The sequence below is a fragment of the Papio anubis genome, chromosome 4 (genome assembly GCF_008728515.1).
Source record: "Papio anubis isolate 15944 chromosome 4, Panubis1.0, whole genome shotgun sequence".
Classification (NCBI taxonomy): domain Eukaryota; kingdom Metazoa; phylum Chordata; class Mammalia; order Primates; family Cercopithecidae; genus Papio; species Papio anubis.
This window is the reverse complement of record NC_044979.1, coordinates 161,494,409-161,511,447: the sequence shown is the minus strand read 5'-3', so window position 1 is coordinate 161,511,447 and position 17,039 is coordinate 161,494,409.

Below are 17,039 nucleotides of genomic sequence, written 5' to 3'. Positions count from 1 at the left end.
ACCTCCCTCAGCCTCCCAAAGTGTTGGGATTATAGGCGTGCACCACCCTGCCTGGTCTGTTCTTAAGATATCTGGACGTCAGAACATTTCCTGAAGTTCTGGGTCTTATTTAGTTGGCATAATTAACTTGTTCCCTCAGTCATAAACATCTTGTGACCAGGAGTGCCTAACTTCCCGGAAGTGTAACCCAGAAGGTCTCACTTCATTCAGCCTTTATTCAAGAGGGAGTCACTCTGGTTTGGATGCCAATGACAGATAGATAGATAGATAGATAGATAGATAGATAGATAGATAGATAGATAGATAGACAGACAGACAGATGATAGATAGATAACAGGAAATTTATTAGGGGAATTGGCTCACATGATCATGGAAGCTAAGAAGTCCCACCATAGGGTGTCTGCAAGCTGGAGAATCAGGAGAGCTGGCAAGCACCGGTCAGAACAAGTCAGAAAGCCTCAGAACCAAAGAAGCTGATGGTGTAACTCTCAGTCTGAGGCTTACAGCCTGATTACACAGGGGGCTGCTTCTTGTATGAGTCCTGGAGCCCAAATGCTGGAAAATCTGGGATTCTGATGTCCTAGGCCAGGAGAAGAGGGTGTTCCAGCTCCAGAAGAGAGAGAAATCAAATTCACGTTTTGTCTGCCTTTTTGTTCTATCTGGGCCCCCAGCTGATTGGATGGTGCTCACCCGTGTTGAGGGTGGATCCTCCCCACTTAGTCCATCTACTGACATACCAATCTCCTGTAGTGTGCCGCACCCAGACATAATGCCTTACCAGTTATGTAGGTATCCATTAATCCAGTCAAGTTGACACCTAAAATAAACCATCACACTATGCTTCTGTCTTACTAGCAGTTATATTTTGAGGAAATGGATCCCTATCCTTCATCTAAAATATATGGTACTCTGACTTAGTAAAGCAACAAATAGCTTAAAATAACTTAACACCTGTGGAAAATATTTAAAAGTATTAACGTTGATGTTACAGTAAGGTAGCATCACAAAGTCCAGGACTATTTCTCAGTAGCAAAGAAATAAAAAGGCACCATAAAAAGGCCGGGTACGGTGGCTCACACCTGTAATCCCAGCACTTTGGGAGGCCTAGGCAGGCGCATCACGAGGTCAGGAGATCAAGATCATCCTGGCTAACATGGTGAAACCCCGTCTCTACTCAAATACAAAAAATTAGCCGAGTGTGTTGGCGGGCACCTGCAGTCCGTCCCAGTTACTCGGGAGGCTGAGGCTAGAGAATGGTGTGAACCTGGAAGGCGGAGCTTGCAGTGAGCCAAGATCATGCAACTGCACTCCAGCCTGGGCAACAGAGCAAGACTCCATCTCAAAAAAGAAAGAAAGCATCTTCATGCAGGGATGGCCTGGCAGAGGCCAGCAGAGCCCAAGCAGAATGAGACAGCACCCATGGAGGGTGGAGAGCAGAGTGGCAATGGAAGCTTAGCCACATACTGTGGACTGTTGGAGGGAAACAGGTGTGATAAAATAAACAAATATATTCAGTATAATTGGTGAACCAGGTTTCTCACTGTCAGAGAAGAAAGCTACAGATACTGAAATGAAAGAAAAATAGAATGAATTCAGTGGTGTTGAAATGGAAGGAATTGGTATGAATTTATAAATTTATATAAATGTAGACATATGAGTAACAGATATATGGATGCATGTCTGCATATTATTATATATTCCTTAGTTTTTGTCCTCTGAAACAGTCTGGAGGCAGTGACACCACAAGAGTAATGAGTACATTTAGCACCCAAATCTTGGCTTCTAAATACTATTCTCATTAAAAAGAAACAGGACCCTTTAGCAAAATGACCAATTCCTGGATGGGAAAGAAAAAATACAAAATGAGCCTAGAATATTTTCTGTACCAGAAAGTCAGGAAATACTTAAAGAATAGTAGAGAAATGTCAAAAGATAACAAAAGCAATCAAAGTGGCTCCCACAGCAACAATTTGAACATTAAAATAAATAATCATAGTAGTGGATTTTAGTCCATTAAATAAGTAGACCACAAATCTATAAAGGTATAAAGAAAGAGGCCAGGTGTAGTGGCTCATGCCTGTAATCCCAGCACTTTGGGAGGCCAAGGCAGGTGGATCACCTGAGGTCAGGAGCTCGTGACCAGCCTGGCCAACATGGTGAAATCCTGTCTCTACTAAAAGTACAAAAATTAGCTGGGTATGGTGGTGGGTGCCTATAATCCCAGTTACTCGGAAGGCTGAGACATGAGAATCACTTGAACCCAGGAGGCAGAGGTTGCAGTGAGCCATGATCATGCCATTGCACTCCAGCCTGGGCGACAAGAGTGAAACTCCGTCTCAAAAAAAAAAAAAAAAAAAAAAGAAGAAGAAGAAGAAGGAGAGAAAGAAAATATATAAAGAAAGAAATGAGTAACATGAAAGTTTGAAGAGGAATGAAATTTCTGCAGAGTTTTAAAGTACTTCACCATGCAATACTTATTATTTCTTAAAGAGGAAAGAATAAACTACTGTGAAGAAACCTGGCAATCACCACCTTAACCCAGTTATCACAGAGACATCATCAGTAATTGAACAAGTCACAGTTGTGTACCACAGACAGCATGCAATGAGGGAGCAGCATTATTTCTGTGATATCCCTGCCAAAGATGCATGGATTTAATCATGAGACAAAATCAGCCAAATCCATATTGAGAGAGAGTCCACAAAATACCTAGCCCATGAGTTTCAGAATTGTCAAATTTATGAAATTCAAGAAAAAATTTAAACTTTCCAAAGCCTACAAATGCTTAAGAGACAGGGCAGTAAAATGCAGCCCATGATTCTAAACTGGATCCTCTTTCTACACAGGACATAATTGGGCCAACTGGCAAGCTTGATGTTAATAATATCAAGGTTAATTTCCTGATTTCAATGGTTGTATTTTGTAGTATGATAGTGTCTTCATTTGTAATCTACCAAGGCATTCTGGGGTCGTAAGGCATCATGTTGGCAATTTGCTTTCAAATGGATGAGGAGAGGGAGCAAAAATTCTTTGTACTTTTCTTCTGACTTTCTTGCTATTTTATTCTTGTTTCAAAAAATGTCAAGCTTGATGAACTGTTATAAATATTTGGTATATATAATTAAATGTATAAGTGTATGACATTAAATTTTCATAAACTAAAATGAATATATATAACCTGTAAGAGTTGCACTCCATACTTTAAATGATGTTCTTATTGTAAACCCTATACAGAGTGTAGATTAAAACAAACTGATTAATTTATCATATGATATAAATAAATCAAATGGAGAGTAAACGAAAAAATTAAATTGGACTCAGCTACTATCCATCCCCCAATCTACATTCAAGCAGAAGTAGAATTAAGAGAAATCATTCAATAAACTACAGTTCTATTTAGCTTCATAGAAGAGCAAAATGACATCTGTTAAGCTCCTTGTTTTGCCCTCTCTGGGCATTTCCATACAAATTTGACTATGAAACAAGCTGGTCTCACATCAAATTAAAAGGAAGAAGGAAATGCTTTTATGCCTGAAAACAATACAACCCCTTTTCTTTCCTTTGTACAATGTGATTTAAACATGTATACACATTTTTTTTAAAGATTTGATTTAATAATTAAATTTTACTGGTAGCATTTGTTTCATTACACCAGTAAGTGATAACTGGTAAAAAATAAAGTTGCAGATTGTCATTCCGGCTTGCCAAGGTTGAAATAGATGTTCTAGATTGGTGTTTCCTCCCCCAAATCTTCCTGATTATACTAATGTTATTTCAGCCCATATGTAATTACAATTCACCATTTTTTCAATTGCTTTTTCTTAAGCAATTACAATTAACTGGCACCATGTCCTGTTTATAAGAGGCAATGTCACGCAGTGAAAAGAAGACTCAACAAGAGGAGTCAGCTCGGCCACTGTCTAATGGTGACTTTGGATGAAAACTTAACCTCAGTATGTCTCCATTTCTGCCTATATAAATTACAGTACCAAGCAAGACAATTTCTAATGTTCCATTGAATTAGTCTTATGTCCTTATTTGCATTCAAACTATTGTCTTAATTAAATTGCAATGACCAACTTTAATTTCCTTTTACTTTTTTTTTTTTTTTGAGATGGAGTCTTGCTCTGTCGCCCAGGCTGGAGTGCAGTGGCCGGATCTCAGCTCACTGCAAGCTCCGCCTCCCGGGTTCACGCCATTCTCCGGCCTCAGCCTCCCGTGTAGCTGGGACTACAGGCGCCCGCCACCACGCCCAGCTAGTTTTTTGTATTTTTTAGTAGAGACGGGGTTTCACCGTGTTAGCCAGGATGGTCTCGATCTCCTGACCTCATGATCCGCCAGGCTCGGCCTCCCAAAGTGCTGGGATTACAGGCTTGAGGCACCGTGCCCGGCCTCCTTTTACTTTTTTATAGTGCCTAGTTTTTTGTTGTTTCTTTGCTTTTCATATGGCCTCATAACTTGTCAAGAAGCTCAGTAACTTGTCTTAAATTTGTAGAAGTTTTCTATAAAATAGTACAATTTATCCACTATAAGCAAACATGTTATTTCTGTGTTGTTTCAATTCATGCTTCCAATTTTGAACCTGCTTTTAAAAAAAGCATTTTTAGTGAGCTAAAAGCCTGCTATATGTCAACCATCACTGTGTTTGTCTTCTGATATGCACACCTGAGGACCAATTCTAGTAGTATAAATTATACTAAAAATCCAGGCTATTTATAGGATACCAGTGAACCAGTAAATATAAAAATGTATGTACTACAGAGGCAGTGATAGAATCTATAAAATGTAGAATTTCTATAAAGCATACATTTGCTAATTCAGGATACTCCTAGGTTATTTTGCTTATTAAGGCTTTTCTTAGAAATTAACAATAAAGATGTAAATATCAATTTAGAACAAATGAGCAACGAATTTGGTTATAATTGTTTAAAAGTTTAATGTTTCTTGGTATATATAATTTATTTATATATATATTAATTAAATGTGTAACTTAATTTATGCCCATTGTTTCATTATGTGAATTATTTGCAGAATGTAGGCTTTTAACAATGTGGTAAGATGGATGGAGGTTGCTAGGTAATATAATTCATTCCTCAGAAGTTAACTTACTCAGGTATGAAATGTTGAAAAGAAGAACCTTTTGGTAACATCAGATAAAATATTACTATTTTAGTTGGTATTTACTCTTTTATAAAATGTCTACTTAATACAAATGAATTTTTAAAAATTCAACATCCCATAAATTCCAAGGGTCTCTATAGGCATTAAACTGACACCAGCACAAACACACTGGTCAAGTTTCTTTTTCTTTTTCTTTCTTTCTTTTTTTTTTTTTTTTTTTTTTTGAGGCAGGGTCTCACTCTCTTACCCAGGCTGGAAGGCAATGGTGCCATCTCAGCTCACTGCAGCCTCAACCTCCCAGGCTCAAGCAATCCTTCTATTTCAGCCTCCTGAATAGCTGGGACCACAGGTGTGCACCACCACCCCTGACTAATTTTTTTTATTTTTTCAGTGACAGGATTTCACCATGTTGCCCAGGCTGGTCTTGAACGCCTGGGCTCAAGTAGTCCACCTGCCTCGGCTTCCCAAAGTGCTAGGATTACAAGCATGTGCCACCTCGCCTGGCCTAAATTTTCAATGATAAAGATAATTCATATAGTCAGGGACAGCAGTGGGCATCTGTAGTCCCAGCTACTTGGGAGGCTGAGGCGGGAGGGTCACATGAGCCTAGAATTTTGAGGTCATCCTGGGAAACATTGTGAGGCTCCATCTCTAATATGAATAAATAAATAAATAAATTGTTTCCACAAGTTAAGCCACAGAAGTATGAGAGTTCTTCTCGGATAGTGTAGTTTTATAAAAAGGAAAACACTACAAAATACCCAACATAAATAATTTTTAAGTACTTGGAAAATTTATTCCTATCAATTCAACTCAGATTAGAGTCAAAATATTCATCAGAATGTAATAAGCCATATTAGCAAATAATAAGCTCCTATTCTCTAGGAGATAACATTCAAGCTACTTATCCAGAATTCTAATTGTTCTATGCAGCAAAATTACATGTACAAATAATATATTTAATTTACTAAAATAAAATACTCAAAGTTTCAAGAAATCAGATATAATAAAAAGATATTCGCAATTTCTAGTCGCTATGGTTATTGGATGGGTTAGAGATTAACAAGAGGAAATATATCAAGATAGTGAACGCTATAATGTATAACAGAAGATCATTTAATCTCTCCATGGGGGAGTTCTTGTTCCCCAGAATCTCAAAGAATTTTACACCTTGGATACTAATATTCACCAAAGTACTCTCAGGGGCATAAGTAACATTTTCATTTTTCAGGGGGAAAAATAAGATACAGAATATTTAATGAAGAATATTCACACATTAATTTACCAGAACTATAGGCTTGTGGGGGTTTTTCCCTGGGAGAAAGAAGAGATCCCTTTTTCCCTGTGCCAATTCTGGAATATGAATTAACTGAAGAGTTTAAGGCAATGGGAAAGGGCTTGGATATTTTTAAATATTTGAAATATCTAGGAAACCACACAAATGTAGACACAGCCTATAAACCCCCAGACATGATTAGCAAAAAGCATGGAACGAGAAATGACACAATCCTGCATTCTTGGCTTGGGAGCTCTCCTGCCTCTTCATCTCTGTAACTGCAGCAACAACCACAGGACCCAGCACGTAAGAGGAGCTCTCTAAATATTGGTTGAATCAATAAATTAATGAATCTTAATCTCAACTGTACAGTCTTTTCATTTGAAAAATCAGAAAAGAACTTCCTGTCCAGTGTCTGACTCAGTGCCTGGTGTTTAGCTTTATGCTCCTCCTCAAGCTTTGTACTTCTCTGGATTTTCCTAAACTCCTCTGCCCCAACTGGCCACATGAGCATAACATGACTGAGAAGAAGTACATTTCACCTTTCCATCATTTAGGGTGGAATGTGATTGTTTAATTGTCCTTGCCCTTTGGGAACCCAATTTAAAACATTTGTAATCTTTGTCCTCTCCAAACAACATATTTTAGTTCACACTTAACAAAATGTGCTAAAGATTCTATTTATGAATGATTCATAATGCTAATGAATTCATCAATCCCATTATCACACATCATTCTGTAAATGTCAAACAGGATGTAGCTGACAAGTTCATTGCCATTAAATATAAGGGCATAGATGCACACATTTGCCCTTGATGAGGGTCATCCATGGCCAACCTTTGACTTTTTATGTTTCTGCTATTTGAATGTCAATAATTGTATTTAATTTTCACATTATTCTGTGACTACATGTCAAAATTTCCAAACATCTATGCATATTTTTATATAATTAAATGTGTATCCTTTACTACTTTGTAAATGAGTGCCCTCTATTTGAAAGCGGTTAAATCCTTTTATTTTAACATTTTTTAATCTTTATTGTCATTTGGGACTAGTGGATGCTTTCACAGAGTCCTGGAGGCAGAACCTGAGATAGAGGTTCTAATGCAAGTGGTTTATTGAGGGAATGTTTAGGAAGAAATTAGCAAGAAGGTGAGGGAAGCAGAAAAGGGCAGGAGGAGAAGCAAATGCAAGTTATGGTTACGGTGGAAGTCTGTCCTCAGCCTGAGGTCATAAGAAGTTTTCTGTTTTTTTTTTTTTTGAGGCGGAGTCTCGCTCTGTCCCCCAGGTTGGAGTGCAGTGGCCGGATCTCAGCTCACTGCAAGCTCCACCTCCCAGGTTTACGCCATTCTCCTGCATCAGCCTCCCGAGTAGCTGGGACTACAGGTACCCGCCACCTCGCCCGGCTAGTTTTTTTTGTTTTTGTTTTTGTTTTGTATTTTTTAGTAGAGACGGGGTTTCACCGTGTTAGCCAGGATGGTTTCGATCTCCTGACCTCGTGATCCACCCGCCTCGGCCTCCCAAAGTGCTGGGATTACAGGCTTGAGCCACCACGCCCGGCCTAGAGGTCATAAGAAGTTTAGGAACAAGAATGACACCAGGAAAATTGTCCCAACTTAAGGCAAAAAAGCAGGATTTCACACCAATCAATTAACTGGGTGTGCGCTGCCCATGGTTGGGGTGGATACACACCACCCAAGGCAATTTACAGTGAGGCAGCCCAAGTCTACGGAGGACAATTCTCCATCCAATGGGGTAGTTGTGGGCTTTTCGCAGCCAACACTCAGAACACAAGAAGGTGGGCGCACAGGCCTGCTAGTAGGGTTGTTTTCTGACGTTTTATTTTACCAAAAGAAAAATAGAACTCTCTATGGATTGGTGGTCTAGTTTTATTGTCTTAGTAATATATGTATTCATCATTTTTTAAATACGTAAACATATTACTTAAAACAATAAAACTAGTAATTTGGTAACCCATGACTGGAGAAGTAAAGAATTATGATGCAGATGAAAACAGAATACAGTTGGCCCTTGAACAGCATGGGTTTGAACAGCACAGATGACTTATAGGGGATTTTTCTCAAGAAAAGTTACACCAAGTGTGCTTGCCTCTCCTGACTTCCCTTCTACCTCCTCCATTTCTTCTGTCTCTGCCACCCCTGAGACAGCAAGACCAATGTCTCCTTCTCCTCTTCTTCATCAGCCTATACAACCTGCAGATGATGAGCATGAAGACTTTGGTGATCCATTTCCATTTAATGAACAGTAAATATATTTTCTTTCTTATGATTTTCTTAATAACATTTTCTTTTCATTAGCATAATTTATTGCAAGAATACAGTATATAATACATATAGCATGCAAAATATGTGTTAACTCTTCATGCTATTGGTAAGGCTTCCAGTTAAGTCAGCTATTAGTAGTTAAGATTTGGGGGAGTCAAAAGTTATATGCAAAGTCTCAGCACCTCTAACCCCCTCATTGTTCAAGGGTGAACTGTACTTAACCAACGCTCGTAATAAAAACTTAAATTCCAAACACAGCCTTATCCTATGAATTCAATTTGGGAAATGGCATTCCATCAATGATAGCCACTGTGCAAATTTTAGTAGATATTACAACTTTCAAATTTTTATGTCACAAATAGTGATAATTTAGGCAACCTCTGTACCACATAAGTCAACAGTAGATATACCAGCACAGGTCAGTTTCACTCCCCTTCATTAATGGCTATGGACTGGTGTTAGCATACGCCTTTCTCAGGGAGCATTGTGATGGAGAATCCACTGCTGTATGATCTTAGAGCAATTTTGGAACATAGACTTTCAGTTACTTAATTTAAACCTGTGCTTTGATATCATAGTGAGCTTCTGTCTTTACTTTCTGTGCCCCTTACATTTAAGGTCTTACAGATCCCACCATGCCTTGTTCCCTGCTCATTTCCATGTTCTTGTTGCTCTTTTATGGGGATGACTGTTAAAGAACCAAGACAACCTTGCAGGTGAATCAAATGGATGCAAGAATCGGAAATGCCCTGTCTCTTTGCTCCTTGTGCTTACATACGTTTATGACTGAGTCCACTATTTAGGAATAGTTGTGTGTAGGCATCAAGGCAACCTCTTGGTCTTCCTTACTGCTCTATGTGAAATTGTAAATGAGAGCAAAGGCTCTGGAGGCTGGCATATGTTGGCTGGCATTTGCCCAACTTAAAGGGTTGCTGTGGTACTGGGAGTATCGTGCTCCTTCAATTTGCTTGTGTATGGCTGCCATGAGGTAGAGGCAGTAAACGCAGATCAAAGATAAAGATGTACAGCCTTCAGATAGGAAGAGAGGAACCCATGACTACTGTTGATGTACATCTCAGAATAAAACGTGATGTGGCTCCCAATGGAGCATCCTCTAAGATCTTAAAGACCTGGAAACAGCCAAATGTTACAGAAGTTCATAGTAACCATATGATCTGTGAAGAAATTGGTACTATTGGATGGCTGGACGGGCTCAGAACGTTATGAACAATCCACGATCTTCAGAGACACACCAAATGTTCCAAAACAACTATTACAGGAGAATTTATGGTTAGATAGAAGGTGTGCCCTTTCCATGAGTCATGAAGGGTGTTGTTGGGGAAGGATAAGTGCAGACTTGAGCTTGGGGTTTGGGAAATGTTTTCTCCAGGTCATGGCATGAGTGGCATAGCATCCTTGAGGCATCAGTTGCCAGCCAGTTAGAAAGTCCTTCATTTCTTAAAGGGTTTTTTAACTTTAACCTGTTTAATCTAGAGTCTAATCTATAACACATCTCCTCTATATCATTTTATCTGCACAAGACTTGGCTACGTATAGGACAATATTAGAAAGTTCTTAGGCCGGGTGTGGTGGCTCATGCCTGTAATCCCAGCACCCCAGCACTTTGGGAGGACGAGGCGGGCAGATCATGAGGTCAGGAGATCGAGACCATCCTGGCTAACATGATGAAACCCCGTTTCCACTAAAAATATAAAAAATCAGCCGGGTGTGGTGGTGGGCACCTGTAGTCCCAGCTACTTGGGAGGCTGAGGCAGGAGAATTGCTTGAACCTGGGAGGCGGAGCTTGCAGTGAGCCAAGATCGCGCCACTGCACTCTAGCCTGGGGGACAGCCTGGGCGAGACTCTGTCTCAAAAAAAAGAAAAAAAAAAAGAAAGAAAGAAAGTTCTTTAGAACTTAATTTTTCTTTTTTCAGCAATTCATGTGTCACTTTAGAAAGGAGATAATTCATGACATTTTATTCCCACGCAGCATTTGATGACAAATGAGGCACAGAGATGTTAATGGCTTGTCTGATGTCACACAGCTATCTGGGGGACAGTTATAAATCATTGCATAATCCCATTGGTGAGCCATATATTAAGCAATTATATCTCTCCTTCTTTGAAGATTCTTTATCCCAGAAGCCCTTATGATCCAGCAACACTGGACTACTTGTACTGCGCTTATTTCTCACATAAGCTATGTCTTAGTTTACACTTTTCTCCATGCCTGGAAAGCCTCCTTGCCCCACCCCAGCCCCTGTATACCTCCACTTCCTACTCATGTCTACTTGTCAGGTAGCATCGTTCAGTTACTCCAAGATGAGTTGGGAGCATCTCATCAATACCATATTGTATTAACCAAGTTGTCATAATATAACAACCAGCTTGTTCACATTTTATTCTTAGATGTATGCCAGTAGTGCCCATGAGTTCCTCTCTTCATTTTTAAAAGTTGTACATCTGCACCGGGTGTGGAGGCTCATGCCTGCAATCCCAGCGCTTTGGGAGGTCAAAGTGGAAGGATCGCTTGAGGCCAGGAGTTTATGACCAGCCTGAGCAACACAGCAAGGCCCTGTCTCTAAAAAATTAAAATTAAAATTAAAAAATTTGCCAGCCATGATGGTGTGCACCTGTTGTCCCAGTTGTCTGGGAGGCTGAGGCAAGATGATCTCTTCAGCCCAGGAGTTCAAGGCTGCAGTGAGCTAGGATCGTGCCACAGCACTCCAGCCTGGACTACAGAGTGAAATCCTGTCTCAAAACAACAGCGACAACAACAAAGAAAGTCATACATCTTTATTTTTATTTTTAAATTTTATTTATTTATTTATTTTGAGACAGAGTCTCCCTCTATCACCCAGGCTGGAGTGCAGTGGTGTGATCTCGGCTCATTACAACCCCTGCCTCCCAGGTTCAAGCGATTCTCCTGTCTTAGCCGCCCAAGTAGCTGGGATTACAGGCATGCACTACCACGCCTGGCTAATTTTTGTATTTTCAGTAGAGACAGGGTTTCACTATGTTGACCAGGCTGGTCTCGAACTCCTGACCTCAAGTGATCTGCCCGCCTCGGCCTCCCAAAGCGTTGGGATTACAGGCATGAGCCACCGTGCCCCCGGCCCTACATCTTTATTTTTGATCCACATTTACAGCCTCTAGCTAAAGGCAGACGTACACAAGCAAATAGAAAAAGTATGATACTCAAAGTATCAAAGCAATCCTATAAGTTGGGCATACCAGATGTTCCCATAAGGTAGCCTACAATTATGCCTGTTGTGAATAAAAGTTGTCACTAGTGTCAGGCTCCATCTTGACCCGGGAGAGATGTGCCTAGCAAAGCGGTCCAGTGCCTAGAATAGTAGCCGGTATGTAGTAGGTGCTCAGTCATTATTAACTTAGGATTCTTACAGAAAAGTTTTTAGGGGGATAAGGGTAGAGTTCTTAACTCTTGATCTTCCCTGTAACAGGAAAACCAAGAGAAGGCTGAAACCCAGCAATTCTACTCCTAGGCACATACTCAAGGGAATTTATTTATTTATTTATTTATTGACATGGAGTCTTGCTCTGTCGCCCAGGCTGGAGTGCAGTGGTGCGATCTCGGTTCACTGCAAGCTCTGCCTCCCAGGTTCACGCCATTCTCCTGCCTCAGCCTCCTGAGTAGCTGGGACTACAGGTGCCCGCCACCGCGCCCAGCTAATTGTTTGTATTTTTAGTAGAGACAGGGTTGCACTGTGTTAGCCAGGATGGTATCGATCTCCTGACCTCGTGATCCACCCACCTCGGCCTCCCAAAGTGCTGGGATTACAGGTGTGGGCCACCGTGCCCGGCCAAAATTTTTTATTTTTAATGCCCACACAAATCCTTATGCACTTTCTTTTATTTTTATTTTTGAGACGGAGTCTTGCTGTGTCACCCAGGCTGGAGTGCAGTGGCGCCATCTCTGCTCACTGCAAGCTCCACCTCCCGGGTTCACGCCATTCTCCTGCCTCAGCCTCCCGAGTAGCTGGGACTACAGGCTCCAGCCACCACTCCTGGCTAATTTTTTTGTATTTTTAGTAGAGACGGGGTTTCACCATGTTAGCCAGGATGGTCTCGATCTCCTGACCTCGTGATCTGCCTGCCTCGGCCTCCCTTAGTGCTGGGATTACAGGCCGGAGCCACCACGCCCAGCTAATTTTTTGTATTTTTAGTAGAGACGGGGTTTCACCGTGTTAGCCAGGATAGTCTCCATCTTCTGACCTCACGATCCTCCGGCATTGTCCTCCCTAAGTGCTGGGATTACAGGCCTGAGCCACCGTACCCGGCCTTATGCACATATGTTTACAGCAACAACATTCATAATGGCCAAAAGGTGGAGACAACCCAAATGTCCATCGACTGATGAACAGACAAACGAAATAAGGTATACCATCCAATGGAATAGTATTTGGTCATAAGAAGAAATGAAGTACTGATACGTGATACAGTATGGATGAACTTTGAAGACATTATGTTAAGTGAAAGAAACCAGTCACAAAAGACCACATAATGTATGATTCCATTTATATAAAATACCCAGAACAAGAAAATCTACAGAGAAAGCATGTAGATTAGTGGTTGCCTAGGGCTGGGGGAGGGAGAAGCAGAGCAGTTTCTTTTTGAAGTGATGAAAATGCCCTCAAATTGCCTATGGTGATGGTGGCACTCCTCTGTGAATACACTAAAAACTATTAAATTGCACAATTTAAATGAGTGAATTGTATGGTATGTGAATTATAGCTCAATAAGATGATGAGAAAGAGAGTGGAGGCTGAAATATGTCAGACTAAAGGCCACCCATCAGAATCCTCCCAATACTTTAACAAGAATCATGGCAAGCTTTTGCTAAAGATGTCCCAGCCTGGCTCTCACTTTTCCTTTGTCTATTTCTAAGGTCCCGACCAGAATTCACTTAAGTACGACTCAGACTGTTTTAGCCAACTATCACATTGTGATCTCTTCTGTTTTGTTGTGTATAGTAACCAGCTAAATCGCATGAAAAATCCTTGTCTAAATTGAGTCCATAGTCTCAATACCCAACTAGCATTCATTGAATGCCCATTGGTGCCAAGCCCTTCACAGATGTCATCCCTAAGCCTCATAATAGCCCCAGGAGCCTCATAAGAGCCCCAGGGAGTATGTTGCATTACCGTCATTTCGTAGAGGAGGAGAGAGACTAAGCTTAGCTAATAGGCATGATGTCACCATGTGGGAAATGATGGACCCAGGTTTAACATGGATGTGCCTGATTCACAAAATCTGTGCTCTATTGACAAATTATGTATTCAAAGTCTAGCACAGAAATGCATAAAACCAGAACAAGAGAGGGAATAGAGTGTAGACCATCTGATAAAGATAATCTGATTCAGTGTTCCAACATAGAGCCGTGATGTGAGAATCCTGTTTTAAAATCCTGTCCTAATGGCCCGGACACTGACAAAGAGTTCGCCTGGGTCTGGGGCTACCAAAGCTGCCTGTTTGAAGAGGGAGCTTTTAAATGTGTTTCCAGCTGAGCAAGCAAAAGAGCATACTCCCAGGTCAGTTTCTTTTGAAAAAGAACTACACTCTCATTCCTTAACTCCAGTTATCAGTTTTATTCTACCACCACTTGGTGTCATCTATGAAGCCATGTCTATTTGCCTGTGGTAAAATATCAGATTGCTTCTTTCCCACTCTGAGCAACAGGACGTAGACAGAGAAGGCATCTACACAAACTTTTTTTTCCCCAGTTGACTTCCTGATTTTCTCCTGCGAGCATGTCTGAGGGCACTCTTCTCTGTTGCTTCTCTCTCCATAACATCCTTTCCTTCATCTTTGTTGGTGCCCTTTTATCTAGACACTGCCCTCCAACCACCCCCTCTTTGGCAACTTAGTTTCGAGTCATTTCCACGGTAGAGTGGCCAATCCCTTGTCACGTGATCCTCCACAAAGAATATAAGCCATTTCTTGCTTACAATAATCTGGAATCCTAATATCAGGTCTAATAAATCAAATCCAGCTTTGCTACCACTTACATGGCAAGTGGTTGCTGGCTTTCCCATCGTCCTTTCTCCCCTAGAGTGAGTAACTTCAACTGTCAGAAAATAAGAAAAGATCACCTCCACACAGATGAAAGCAAGGAGGCAGACTGGAGTGTTAAAAGACTGGCACGAGAATACACAGAAAAAAGAAACAGACACCTCTGGAAGCTGATGCTCACACAGGTTCACCAGGAAATTCATGCCAGACCAATCTCTATTAGATAAGTGTGGCCGACATGGAATTTTCGGACTTTAGCAGAGCATAGGACTAAGACTTTCATGACACTTTTCTGGAAAAGCTATATTGGGTTAAATAAGAACATATTTCTATATAATCACATACAGCTACCTTAAGATTGAATATATTATAGTACGTTTGTATTCTGAAAGGAATGTTCTGTAGAAATCATCCAACTTTTGCAACCTCATCACCACCACTTAGACCTGCATAGTCCACCGCACATATGGTTATTGAGCACTTGAAATGTGTCAGCTCTGAACTGGGATGTGCTTGAAGTGTAAAATGCACACCAAACTTGGAAGACTAACTATAAAAAAATAAGGATGTCAAATATCTCAGTAATGTTTATACTGATTTTATGTTGAAATGATATTTGGGGCTAGGTGTGGTGGCTCATTCGTGTAGTCCCAACACTTTGGGAGGCTGAGGTGGGAGGATTGCTTGAGGCTAGGAGTTTGAGACCAGCCTGGTCCACATAGCAAGACCCTGTCTCTATTATTTTTTTTTTAAGAAATTTGCAAAAACAACAACAACAAAAGAAATAATATTTTGCATACATTAGATAACAAAACATACTATTAAACTAAGTTTACTTGTTTCTTTTCTAGTAAGGTCAATAAAAGATTTAAAATTATCTGTATGGTTTTTACTACATTTATGTTGATTGTGCTGATTTAGACCAGCAGGGCAGATCGCCATGTGCCCTCTACCCAGTTTGTATTTGTCACCCAAGAAGCCCTAAATTCCCAGCCCATCTCTCATCACTCATCAGCCTTGAACACTTCTCAATCTGATCCCGTCCCCCATCCCTGCACAAACCCCAAGTGCCTTTCTTTGCACCTGTGGAACCCATGTCCATCAGTAACACAGTTCCCCATCCTTCATCTCTTCTCCGCCCATTTCCTCCACATTCTTACTCTAACTCAGTGGTTCTTAAACACGTATCTGGCCTGTAATCCCAGCACTTTGGGAGGTCGAGGCGGGTGGATCATTTGAGGTCAGGAGTTTAAGACCAGCCTGGCCAACACTGTGAAACCCCATCTCTACTAAAAATACCAAAAAAAAAAAAAAAAAAAAAACTAGCCAGGTGGTAGTGGCATGCGCCTGTAATCCCAGCCACTCGGGAGACTGAGGCAGGAAAATTGCTCGAGCCTGGAAGGCAGAGGTTGTGGTGAGCCAAGATGGCGTCACTGCACTCCAGTCTGAGCAACAGAGTGAAGCCCTGTCTCAAAAAAAAAAAAAAAAAAAAAAATCTGTGTTAGAATCACCTTGGGAGCTTTAAATGAGTGTTTGTTACTCAGGCCCCATTTTCAGAATGTTCAATCAGATCCTTCGGCTACAAGGATGAGGCTTCTGATTTTTTTGTTTTTTTTTTTTTTTAAATAACTCACCCAGGTGATTCTAACATGCAGCCGGGACAGAGAACCACTCATTGGACGAGCCCCAGCTTTCTGTCTACTCTAACAGTGCATTCATGCCAGTGAATGTAAGTTGGAAAAAACTCCACAGCATGCTGACTGGTCTCCCTAAATTAGAGATCACTAACCTAAAGTGGATATTTTAAAAATTATTTTTAGAGACAGGGGCTGGCTCTGGAGTGCAATAGTCCACCATAGCTCACTGCAACCTCAAATTCCTGGGTTCCAGGGCTCCTCTGGCCTCAGCCCCCCAAGTAGGTAGCACTACAGCTGAGCACCACAGATCTGGGTTGGCTCTGTGTCCCCACCCAAATCTCATCTTGCAGCTTCCATAATTCACATACATTGTGGAGGGACCCAGAGGGAGATGATTAAATTATGGGGGTGGATCTTTCCCGTGCTGTTCTCATGATAATGAGTAAGTCTCATGAGCTCTGATAGCTTAAAAATAAAAATGGGAGTTTCTCTGCACAAGCTCTCTCTTTGCCTGCTGCCATCCACGTAAGATGTGACCTGCTCCTCCTTGCCTTCCACCAGGATTGTAAGGCCTCCCCAGGCACATGGAACTGTACGTTAATTAAACCTCTTTATTCGTAAATTGCCCAGTCTTGGGTATGTCTTTTAACAACAGCATGAAAACAGACTAATACAACCACCATACGT